General features: G+C 47.0%; 1 protein-coding gene across 4 annotated transcripts in view; it reads left to right on the top strand.

The window, feature by feature from the left end:
- Nucleotides 1-13,052, top strand: part of TRAF3 (TNF receptor associated factor 3) — a 118,399-nt gene that overhangs the window by 32,089 nt on the left and 73,258 nt on the right. The window lies entirely within an intron of this gene.

Genomic DNA, 13,052 nt, shown 5'->3' on the forward strand with positions numbered 1-13,052 from the left:
CTCTGTTGGTTCTCTTCTGAGCAAAGGAGGGGTGCTCTTGATTGATTCTGAGCCCTCACCAACAGGGAACCATTGGCATGTGGACTGTTTTTTGCAGAAATCGGAACCCTGGTCTCAGAGTGAGAAGTTGACGAAGGCCTTCCTTCTAACCTCTTGATTGGATTCTTGGCTTTGTCCAGAGTTGCTCAGGTGGGCTAACATTGTAAAGAATATGCTGCTCTAGCCAGACAGCAGTTGCTTTTCCGAACCAAGCCCTTCAGAAAGGTCTTGTTTGCACCAGGGTTATCCCTGAGGAGTCCTCACCAGTCCTGGGAGGTCAAGGCTCCACCCCCACCTGGGCTTGTCTACCCAGAGCCTCCCTCCACACTGTGCCCCTGAGATCTACCATGGTCTTGGGACGCAGGCACCACCCTTAGTGGGGCTGTGTGACTCAGTCTGCCCTTCCCCAGGACACCTTGCCTGGGAAATTGGCCCCCTTGGAGTTAGCAACAAATACACGGGTCCCTGTGGACTTCGCTTCAGAAGGGGTTCATCCACGCGACCACCATCCGCTTACACCCTCTCTCTCTTGCTGAGCTTCCCAAGAGCCACACTGCCCCCATACTGGAATTTTGGCGTCCTGAAAGAGGTGTGCGTGTGCGTGTGTGTCTTTAAGAAAAAAGCCATTGTAGTCATGGTAGAATATTTAGAAAATGTAGATATTTTCCATTGCCTCACCACTGTTAATATTTTGGTATATATCATTCATGCCTCCTTTGGGGGCATAATCTTAACGCATTTTTACAGAAATAGGAATATAGTTAAATAATTTTTAGCTTTTAAAAACACCCTTTTAAAATTAAAAAACACCCCTTTTTATTCGAAAAGCAATGCCCATTCAGTTCTAGGAAAATCATGTATTAAAACCAAAAGATGAACAACGTAAATCTCATTCTGCCCACTCAGATCACTACCGTGTATGCTTTTCTAAGCCGTCTTTGTGGCATACATATATTTTCTTTTTATAAAGATAGAATTATTCTATATAACACCATTTTATAATATGCTTTTAAAAATAATAACTTTAGGGCTTCCCTGGTGGCGCAGTGGTTGGGAGTCCGCCTGCCGATGCAGGGTACGCGGGTTTGTGCCCTGGTCCGGGAAGATCCCACATGCCGCGGAGCGGCTGGGCCCGTGAGCCATGGCCGCTGAGCCTGCACGTCCAGAGCCTGTGCTCCGCAACGGGAGAGGCCACAACAGTGAGAGGCCCGCGTACCGCAAAATAATAATAATAATAACTTTATTGAGATGTAATTCACGTATAACATTCACCATTTTAAAGTGTACAATTCTGTCATTTTTAGTATATTCAGTAATTTGCAATGATCACCACTTTCTAATTTTAGAACACTTTCATCATCCCCAAAAGAAACCTTGTACCTGTTTGCTGTCACTTCTCATTCTCCCCCACCCCCAACCCTAGGCACTCATTAATCTATTTTCTGCCTCTACTGATTTGCCATTTCTGGAAATTTCATCCAAACGAGATCATACAATATGTGTTCTTTGCGTCTGATTTCGTTCGTGGAGCATGTGTTCAAGGTTCATCCATGTTGCAGCACATAAGAGTAGTTCATGTTTATAGGCAAATAATATTCCATTGTATGGATAGACCACATTTTGTTTATACATTCATCAGTTGATGGACATTGGGTTGTTTCCCCTTTTTGGATATTATAAATAACGCTGCTATGAACAATCCTGTAAAGTTTTTGTGAGAACCTAAGTTTTTGTATCTGTTGTAAACAAAGCTGGATCATGTGGTAACTCTATGTTTAACATTTTGAAAGACTGCAAGACGGTTTTTCAAAGCAGCTGGGACATTTTCCATTACCATCAGCAGTGTATGAAAGTTCTAGTTTCTCCACATCTTCACTAAACACTGTTATTGTTCATCTTTTTTATTGGGTGTGAAATGGTATCTCATTGTGGTTTTTGGTTTGCATTTCCCTGATGACTAATTATGTTAAACATCCTTCTGTGTGCTTATTGACCATTTAGATATCTACCTTGGAAAAATGTTTATTCTTTGCCCATTTTTAAAGTTGGGTTGTCTTTTTGTTATTGAGTGTAAGAGTTCTTTACATATTCTGAGCACAATTCTTTTACCAGATATATAACTATTTTCTCCATGCTGTGAGGTGTCTTCTCACTTTCTTGATGGTGTCCTTTAATTTTGATGACATCCAGTTTATCTATTTTTTCTTTGGTTGCTTGTGCCTTTGGTGTTATATCTAAGAAACCATTGCCTAATCCAAGATGAGGAAGATTTATTCCTGTTTTCTTCTAAGAGTTATATAGTTTTAGCTCTTACCTTTAGCCTAGAATCCATTTTGAGTTAGTTTTTGTGTATGGTGTGAGGTAGGGGTCTAGTTTCATTCTCTTGCATGTGGACATCCAATTGCCTATTAGTTGAAAAGACTATTCTTTTCCCCCATCGAACAGTCTCAGTACGCTTGTCAAAAATTGATTGACCACAGGGGACTTCCCTGGTGGTCCATTGGTTAAAACTCGGTGCTTCCACTTCAGGGGGCACAGGTTCGATCCCTGGTCAGGGAACTAGGATCCCACATGCAACACAGCGCAGCCCCCCTGAAAAAATAAAGATTAAAAATAAATAAATAAATAATTTTTAAAAGGATTTAAAAGATGAGTTGACCACAAATGTAAGGGCTTATTTCTGGACTCTAAATTCTATGCTCTTGATCTATATGTCTGTTAAAATTGGGTATCATGAATCCTCCACATTTGTTCTTTTTCAAGATTGTTTTGTCTGTTCTGAGTCCCTTGCATTCCCTTATGCATTTTAGGATCAATTTCTGCAACATATAACTTTCTTTGTTTCACTTATTATGTCGTGAACATTTTCTTTTTTCTTAGTCTATAATTGTACTATAACACAGTAGCCCTGAGTCACGTGTGGCTAGTGAGCACATGAAATGTGGCCAGTCCAGATGGAGGTGTGCTGTAGGTATAAACTGACAACAGATTTCCAAGAGTTAGTGTGGAAAAAAAGAACACAAAATATCTCGTTAATAATTTTTATATTGATTACATATTGAAGTTATAAAATTTTATATTGGGTTAGATAATATACATTACGTAAGTTTACCTATTTCTTTTTACCTTTTTAAGTTGGCTACTAGATTTAAAATTATTTGATTCTCATATTTATGTTGGAAGTACTTTTTAGTAGAATGGCATCCAATTTGGTTGATTATTTGGTGGTTGTATGATTGTGTCAGAGTTTCTTGATTCAGTTCTCTGTTGTTGGACACTTGGGTTGTTTCCAGTTTTCTCCATTTACAGCGTCGTGAGGGGTAACCTCGTAGCCGGGTCTTCCTGCCCGCCTGTGATGTTGCCAGGACAGGGTCCATAAGGAGGACTTGAGAATGTGTTTGCTGTCCTTCTGAGTCAAGGGTATATGCAAACCCTTGTGTTACAGCGCTGAGTAAGTGAGTGAATGTTTCATATTAACGGAAAAATCTTTCACAGTAAGGCTGCAAACAGATTCAACAGACATTGATTGAGCCCCCTGCTTTAAGTTGGGTTCTGATCCAAGAGTTGGGAAAACAGTGATGAGTGAGTCCAGATTCTAGCCCTCTCGAAGTTTATATTCTAATGGGGGAGAGGGATAGTCAACAAACCGTTGACTATATCAGTGGATGCCAAAGAGTGATGTGAGGAGGACAAAGAAGCAGGCTTACGGGCTAGCGTGTAGTAGCGTGGTCAGGGAAGGCCTTTCTGAGCAGGCAACATTGACGTAGGGGCTGAAACAGAAGGAAGGAAGGGAGCCATGTAAAGATCTGGGAGAAGAAGGATTTTAGGTAGAGGGGTCAGGAAGTTCAAACACCTTGAAGTGGGAATGTGTGTGTTTTAGAAACAGCAAGGAGGCCACTGTGGCTGGAGCTTGGTGAGAAGTGTGGTTGGATTTGGGATATGTTTTGAAGATGGAGCTGACAGTCTTTGCTGACGACTGGGTGTGGGGCATGTGAGGGAGGGGAGGCTTTTATGACCTAAGCAATTGTATGGTGCCGTTTACGGAGCCAGGGATTGGTAGAGGTGGATCAGAGGGGAGGGGGCACCAAGAGTTCAGAAGTGCCTTTCGGGTACCCACGTGGAGATGTTGAGTTGTTAATGAGATGTACCCGCCTGGAAATCACGGGGGAGGTGGGGCTGGAGAGACATTTTTGGAGTCAGGCAAAGCTACTTGGACATCAAGCAGGTCGAGTGAGGGTTGACCATTGGATTTGGGAACCTGGAGGTCTTTGAGGACTTCGGCAAGCGTGGTGTTGGGAGGCTGCTGTAGCGTGGCGGGTACAAGTTAAGGGAGGATGGGATGTGTGTATTGACAACTCCTAGAAAGAGTTTGCTCTAGGTGAACAGAAAGATAGGGGTGGGGAGCTGGGATAGACTGCCTCTTCCTCGGGCACTGGTGGGAGTGGTCCTGGAGAGAGGCTGAGGTGGCAGGGGCTTTGGTCCAGGGCCAGGGTGGAGGGTGAGGCCTTGCCCACAGGATCAGGAGAGAAGGCAAAGGAGACCGGCAGGCCTTTCACTTGGCCGTGGGAGGATGAGAAAAGATTGCCTCTGTTTCCAAAAGCTAAGAGTGACAAGGAGGGAAGGGGTGTTGTAGGATGTTGCGGGGTTAAATGTAAAATTTGTATGAATTTTTAATGTGAAACCTGAGACTTCACGTAAGTTGAGTTGCCTCAGAATGCTTACCCCTCGGGGTTCTCCTGTGCCTTTGGGTGTATTTTGGTGGAAAAGTTTGAGAAGCCACTTCATTATTGTATTCTATTGTTACGTTGTTAAATCTCACCCAAGTGAGTATTTAACCTTAAAGAGTTCGGGATTCACTTACACATTTTGTTATCTTTAATAGAGCTTTTGCAGCTGCTCCAAATATCCCTCTGTTGGTGCATCTTAATAGTTGCTCGGCAAGCACTGCATTCTGGGCGGGGAAGGCCACGCGGGAAGCCACGGGGTGTCTGTAGGTGGAAGGCGGCCCTCGATTCCACCCCTTTCCCAGGTAAGGATGTGGAGGAAGGCAGGGCCCCTGAAGTGCCACGCCTTCCAAGGACACTTGAGTGAACCTTTTCCTGTTTTCACAAAGTGATTAACAGCTATGCTGTGCATCTTTTCATTCTGGCAGAGTGGTTTGCGGGAGTGTAGTGCTGTTAGCCAGCCTTTTACGGGACTTAATCAGCACTGATGAAAAGTTCTTCATCTTCTTTCCTAGTTATCGCATTGCCTGCTTTCTTTCCTTTCTATACCGTTTTAGTATAATTAAGTCCCCCTTCCCCATTTAGGTCCTTCAGCCTCCTTAGTAGAAAGTGCTGCGAACAGTCAGATTCGCTTCATGGGGCTGGGAGCGTGTGGAACATCCGAGTTCTGGCCCCTCTCTTTGTTGACAGATGAGATGGCCGAGGCTTAGAGGGAGCTTGGTTTGTAACTGGAGGTTATTTGCATGACTAGGTCACATGCCCCTTGCTTCCCAGTTCTCCCACGACCTCCTGGACAGCCGTGTGGAGCCTGCTCCTTCCCTCGCCCTGTCTTGAATTCCAGAGCAGCGCTCCCATTCCCGAGGCTGGCTTCCTGCGGGCACTGGAAGAGAGGCCTTCCCTGACCGCCCTCCGCATGGCTCCGCTGGAGGGTCTGCACGGGCACCTTCTGGCCTTCATTCAGCTTCTGACCGCGGCAGTGTTTGCCACGTGCGACGGGGAGCATTTGCTCGGTACTCCCCGAGTTCCATGAAGGCAGGGACTGCAGCCTGTTTTCAGCCTGCTATATATATCCAACCTCTGCTGAGGGGCCTGGCACACTCGTGCCCAGAAAGTTTGCAAAACAAACAAACGTGTATGTAAATCTAGACTTTTAATCCAGATTGCTGTTGTCTCCTGGCCATTCGAGGGGGCTCACGTGTCCCTGTTTCCGCCAGGGCTTGTCCTGTTGTCATTTAACAATCCTTTGCTACTCTTGGGGGCTGGGGTGTTTTGGAGTTTGGAATTTTGGAGATTTTAGAATGGAATGCGTGAATAGACCACACACACATCGTGGAACATCCTAGGCAGCACCGTGTAATCAGACACTAAGATCTTTGCAGCAGGTGTGTGACCATTCGCGGCCAGTGGGACAGAGGCTGTGGGAGCCCCACACTGCGCCAGGGCGTGTTATGAACATGTTTTCAGAGCTTTTGGGATTTCGGAATCACAGATAAGGGACCGTGGACCTGTTTGGGTGCATGTCTGTTTTTCGGGCATTTGTGCCAAGTGGGCTGGGAAAGAGGAAAACACAGTGCCTGTGCTCCCTTGGGGTGCTGTGCGGAGCACACATGGGGAGGGCAGCGCTGGCGGTCACTGGCTTGGCTGTCATCCCCCGCCCTTGCTTTCGAGAAGTGTGCCCCCCCGAGGCGCTGGCTGCGGGGCACCGTGCCGCGGCGCGGGGCGTGTAGGTGGTGGCTGTCCTGCGTCATCCTGGGTCCCTTCCCTCGAGCCTGGCCGCCTGGCCACAGGTTCAGGGCGGAAGAGGGAGGCTCGGACGAGGTGCTGCACGGCACGTGGTCTTCCGTTCCAGACCCTGTGTACCTCTGTCCCCTCCACGGTTGCGAATCAAGCCTCACGGCTGGGTGGAGAACTTTGAGGCCCTCAGCTCTGGGGTGACCTGTCTGCACTCTCACACTCTGCCCTCTTGAGCCAAAAGTTTTCAACATTGGGTGGATTTAATATATGTTTTCTGACTTTTAAAATGTGAGTATAGTTTTATTTTGATGTTTTTAGGGTGAGCTTTTGACGTAAATAGAAATCTTTAATTTAAAAAGCTTTACCTGCTTTCTGAGATGGTGCTTTTGCCTTTTGAAAAACTGTTTAATTGCCAGGCTGCAGGAAAGCTTGCCTTTTTAAATTAGAAACCAAAGAGCCAATACTGAAATATGTCTAGACATGTGGATTTCAGGCATTTGAAAAGGATACAGGGTGAAATCGTTTGTACCTGAAGCAGGTGTCACTTTGTATCTGAAGTTTTTATGTGGTCTTTGATAAATTACGTAGATTGTATTAACTCTTATCTGAACATATACATTAAAGATTATTCTTCCAAAAGATTTAGAATTAGTTTTGTCCAAGGTACTGGACTTCAGATTTAATGAGCCATGACACTGAATCAGAAACACACTTTCAGTCTTTCAGATGTTATGAGATATTATAGTTTTCAAAAAGACTTGTGAGAATGGTCTTTTGCGATGTATTTTAAGATAGTTAAGAATAGCGTTTGTATTGTAAAAATTTCCTTCAAGACACATTCTGGGGTTTTATGAGTGATTAATGGTGGCATCACCTAGAGTTTTGTGGTTAATATTTGCAAATAATTTATTTAACAGGGTTTAAAAGAGACTCCTTGTGTTTTATAGTTACCCTTTTGGGGGGACCAATGTATAACATAAAAAGTATCCTGTGGTATTATCTTTGCTACAGATGTGTTACGTTTATAGGATTGGAAATATTTGATTTCTTAGAGTGTGTGTATCAGTAGATTATGTAGTTTAAAATGTTTGCATCTGTATTTCATATATAAACATATCAGTTTCCCAGTGTAGCCTTTAGAGTATCATAGGAGACTAAGGGTTTTTAAAAGGTCATAATAGAAAAGTTGTGTGTGTTTTAATTACTTAAGTGTTTTTTCCTCCTGGGGTTGTTAAAAAAACAAAACAAAACAAAAAAAACCCACTGAATGTAACATATGAGAAAATGTTAAATGGATGCAACACTGCATGTAAGATTTTCCACAGACGTTTTTATTCACAGTGAGGCACAATGGGAAGGCTCCATTAATTAACACATTAGATGGTATCATAATTCTGGAAAAACCATTTCACCATAGGGGTGTTTGCAAAAACCGAAGCCATCTCTGCCAGGTTTTGACATTGCTTAGCCCTTTAGGTAGCAAGAGACGCAGTGTCAAAACCAGTATAAAATTACCTATGTTGTCAACACGCACATTTTCTTTATTCAGTATTTAAACTACGGATTTACCAGCCTGAGTAGTTTGAAATACAGTAGCATAAAAAGAATTAGATCTACCAAACCGAAAATGTGTGCATATCTAAAGAAGTTTCTTTTCTTGATTTTGGTTAAGCTAACAGAAGTATCTTCACATCTGTAATTTCTGGTAACTCAATGAGAACACACTGAACTTTTGGGTCACAATAAATTTTCCCATTATGTAAAATATTTTACACACTGATTGACTCATTGTGAATTGTGAGTAGACATGATTCTCTTCCTGCGGAAAATTGAAACACACATTATTGTAATGACGATTTTAGCCAATTACAGAACTGTGCTTAGGTGGCTATGTTGCCTTCTGTTGGTTGGGTTGTTGAAAACTTTGAGATGGACACACAGCAACGGGAGTGAGTTGGGAGCTCTTTTGCTGGGTGTAGAGGATGCAGTCTTTCTATAAATCTGTTATTTTGTACATAGGCTTGTTTTTGTTTTTATGAGTTTTATGTTCAGTCACTGCCACTGTGTGTGTTTTCTTTGACTGTAATGACTTCAAGTCTTGTAAATATTTCTGGGTCTTAAAAACCCAAGTGCTCATATTTATTTCATAGTAGAAAGAACTAATGAGTACTGTTCAACGATGGTGGTGGGGTTGGTAGTTTCCCTAGTGGTCATACACCCTTGTGTTTAAAAGTGCTATATTTGTATATAGGTGTAATTTATATTTTACATTAAATCTAAAATCAATTTTTTGGGTACAGAATGGGTGAACTGTGAGATTTGGGGGAGAGAAAGAGTTACCAGAAATGGTTATGAGTTGTTTTGAACAATGAGAAGCTTATTTACAATTATTTGGAAGGGGCACCCCCAAAATAATGCATTTTGGGGGGGCAAAGTGAAGACTTGTTATAACGTGTTCCCTTTTTTGTTTCTTTAATTGAGATGGTGAGCTGCATCTCATTAAGTGATGTTAATTAACTATCAAGCCTTTTGCTTGACTGTGTCTTCTTTTTAAAAGATACCTTTATTGAGATAGTCGCATACCATGGAGTTCACCTCTCCTAAGCGTCCAGTTCAGTGACGTTTAGTATATTCACAGAGTACTGTGCAACCATTGCCTATTTGGGACATTTCCTATGAATTGGATCATGCAGTATGTGGTCTTTTGTGTCTGGCTCTCTCACCTAGCATCATGCTCTCAGGCTTCATCCGTGTTGTAGCACGTGTCAGCAGGCTGTTCCCTTCTGTGGCTGAATAGTATTCCTTTGTGTGGATGCACCACATTTTATGTATTCGTTAAGTCCATTGGTAGACATTTGTGTTGTTTCCCCTTTTGGGCTGTTATGAATAGTCCAGCTCGGAACATTCATGTACAGGTGTTTTGTGGGACAGATGTTTTCGTTTCTCTTGGGTGTAGACCTAGAGGGGTTTGCATCAGCTTTGACTTACTGTTCAGGTTCCCATTTAAATTTGTAGAGAGGCTTTACTTCTTGTAACTGGGGCCTTTATTGGTGACCTGGTAGCTCCTGTTTCATGTTTGAAGGCCCTGGGCCCTGTTGCCTGGAGAAGCAGCCAGAATATACAATATCCTTCTTTCCTAAGATCAGATCCCATCACAGGGTCTTATCAAATAAGTGTCCCATTAGATTTTTTTGCAGCTAATTAAGCCTGTTCTGCATCCAGGCCAGCTAACTCTTGTCTGTATTTTATATTGATATTTTTCTTGTACTCTTCTCCCTGCTTCTTCTTGGGGACACCCTTTGTTCTTCGGCCCCAGCAGCACAAGGAGTGACTGAGTGATTTGTCTGTCTGTGTATTTTCCCTTCAGGCAGTATACACTCACTCCTTCGGCTTTTTTTACGGTAACTTTGGTAACTGGGTTGTGTCTATTTTTGAAGTAGTAAACACCTTAAGATGGTAGTGATACTCTTGAGCATTTTGTTAAGTATCCAAATGAGACCTATAGGGATGTTTCCATAATTTGTATCAAATTTATGTAAATGTACATTAGCAATATTAGCTAATTGCCTGAGTTAGTTATGAATTTCATTACTGCTCTTTAATAAAGGAGCAGGTTGTGCCGTGGTCATTCCAATTAATGGGGAGAGCCCTTCAGGTCTCTCATCATGTATTTAAACTGAGTTAAGCTTGGAAAAATAATTATTGAGTGCTTTGTGGATACTGGCTTTATTTTGTGACAGTTGTGCCTTACATTTTGAGAATCTTACTCTTTCAGGAACCTTACGCATGCATTAAAGCAGTTAATCAGGGCTTCCCTGGTGGCGCAGTGGTTGAGAGTCTGCCTGCCGATGCAGGGGACACGGGTTCTTGCCCCGGTCCGGGAAGATCCCGCATGCCGCGGAGCGGCTGGGCCCGTGAGCCATGGCCGCTGAGCCTGCGCGTCCGGAGCCTGTGCTCTGCAATGGGAGCGGCCACAACAGTGAGAGGCCCGCGTACCGCAAAAAAAAAAAAAAAAAAAAGCAGTTAATCAGTTCAATTCTGTGAGGTTTGTAGGATGAGTGTTACTCCTTTCCTACAGACAAGAGATTGCAGGTTCGGAAAGAGAGCGGCCGGTTGGGAGCCGGCGTCAGAGGGAGCAGGGTGTGCGAGAGCGGGCCCTGCCCCACCAGGAGGGCTGTGCGAAGTCCAGAGCCCACAGCCAGGCGGCCCTGCTTGAGCGCCCCGGCGGTGCACCTGAAAAATTCCTCCTCGTCTTTGAGTCCGGCCGCCTCAGCGTGCAGTGGAGACGGTAGGAAGCCGCTGCCGGGCCGGCGGGCGGGGCCTGGCTCTGTGCGCGCTGCTGGGCCTGGCTCGCTGCCCTTGGCTTTCAGATGGCGGACCTGGGAGGCGGGTGCTGTGTGGCCCGGTAGCGGCCGCCCCCGCAGCCCGCCGCCGCTGGTCCTCGAAACCCCACCCCCCACGCAGCTCTCAGCGCTGGGCCTGGGGTCTCAGCCCCGGGTCGCTGTCGCCCCTCCCGCACCTCGAGGATTGCTTGTCCGGGAAGCGCAGAGTCTTGAGGTCAGACCCCTGCCAGCTCCCCCAGACCCTCCTGGGAGAGCCCGCTCAGGCCGGAGCCCCGTTCTGGCGACCCAGGCTCAGGTTTCCGAGGAGCTGAGGAGTGGTTTGACAGCGGCCCCAGAGAGCCGCCTTGAGCCGCGATTTGAAAGGCGGCATCTGGGGGGAGTGCCTGGCCAGCGCCTAAATGTGCCGGGAGGCGTTTCATGGAAGTTCCTCTGCGTTCGTTAAACCACTCTAGTGGGTCTCTGTAAAGCAACGAGGAATGTCCTCGCGCTGTCTCTTCCTGCCTTCCCTTCTGATCATCCACCTCGTGCCAGTCAGGAATGCCTGCGTGAGGTGGCCTCTGGTTTGGTCTGCGATATTCATTTATTCACATCGCGCCTCTCCGGGGAGAGATGGGGTGGGAGGGCTGCAGCATGTCCATAAATGTGCTCCCTCCTGCTCCCCTGAGTGAAGCCCCAGGGAGGCGCCCTGCTCTCCAGGGGGTGCCTGTGGTGAGGCTGTGGCCTGTGGAGCCCAGCGGGGTGGTGTGACTCCTGGGCCTCCCACCTGTCCTGTAGCTGAGATCCTCTGCGCCTCAGGAGGAGGGGACGCGGGAGCGCCTCACGGCGTGGAGCAGGGGGCGGCCCCGTGGGGCCCCTGCACGGACGCCGGCCACGCCGGTGGCGTGCTGGGCGCTGCAGATCCGCAGCGTCCCTTCCTTACAGTGTGGTCGCCACTCGGGCGATGGGAGCCCAGCGGGAGGGTCCTGGCTGCTGGGGGTGGGAAGGGAGCCGGTGAGGACTTCCTGGAGGAGAAGATTCCAGAGCCTGAGGAGTGAGGGGAGTGGGGGACAGAGGGAAGGCAGAGCAGGGTTCTCCCTCGAGAGGAGGGCGGGCTGTTTGTGGGGAAGCCATGGGCCGGGCCGGGTCCTGCCGCTCGATGGGGGAGTGGCCAGTAGTAGGGTCCTTGATTTGCTGGTTCCCTCACTCGGTCCGTTACCTGGTCAGCGTCGGGCTCGGCAGCTTCCACGGTAACCCCTCCGGAAGGTGGTGGCTAGAGCCACGGGGGGACCGCTGCTGTGTCCTGAGGGGCCTGGTGCAGGGCCGCCCTGTTCCGTTCAGAATCTGCCACGTCCGCTTGGTGGCCGTGCGCCCAGGGCGAGTGTGTGCTTCAGGGACCAGGTGCTCGGGTGTCTGTCTGGGCGGCCGTGAGGGTCTGACGGACTTCTGGACGGAGCCTGTGCGCGCTTTCGCTGGGGACTCACTGGCACGTGCCGAGGAACGCTGCACCATTTTGAGGGTGTTCTCCCCTCGTCTCCCCGTTTCTCAGCGGGGAGCACATCCTTTAGCTCCTGTTAGATGTTCTTCCTCGTAGAACCTTGCCCTGGAACCCCACACCGGCTCCAGTTCCGTCTCCCCGGCTGCGCTGCCCTCCCCCGCATCCCAGTCCTCAAGCCTGGAATGACTTGTCCTCCGTGTGTCACCCCACTGGAGAGCCCCTCACCATCAGGACAGCGAGCTCAGCCTTACTCATGTCCTTTCACAGATAGCACGTGGTTAATTAATGCTCACTAAATAAACGGAATAAAGCAACGAAGATGAAAGGTCACTTAGTAAGCATGCCACTATCTTAAGTGTCTTTTTCTGAGTTTGGTTGTACGGGCAGTGGTTTAATATTTCAAGTGCACTGTCTGTGAAGGTAGCTGAGCGTTCAAGGTGATTGCTGCCACTGAGGCACTAGAAGTGCTTGCTGCGCTCGCATCTTCTGGAGCGAAAGTCCTGGTTGGTTCCCCGGAGCTCCTCCGTCGGGCTCTGAAGCTGGTGGTAGGCAGCAGATGTGCAGGATTCTCACCGGGACTGCTTGAGCATTAAGGATGGTGTGTCATCACGCACATTTCATTAATTTCCGCATTTTCACACGGCACAGGACATTGTCAAAGCAATCCTCCAGTGAAAACCACAAACTAGTCAGCCTTTAGGAAACAGGTTGGAAATCTAGAAATGCTCCCCCCAAGGT

This window comes from Monodon monoceros, unplaced genomic scaffold, assembly GCF_005190385.1.
Source record: "Monodon monoceros isolate NGI ecotype Baffin Bay Population unplaced genomic scaffold, NGI_Narwhal_1 Super_Scaffold_21, whole genome shotgun sequence".
In the NCBI taxonomy this organism is placed as follows: domain Eukaryota; kingdom Metazoa; phylum Chordata; class Mammalia; order Artiodactyla; family Monodontidae; genus Monodon; species Monodon monoceros.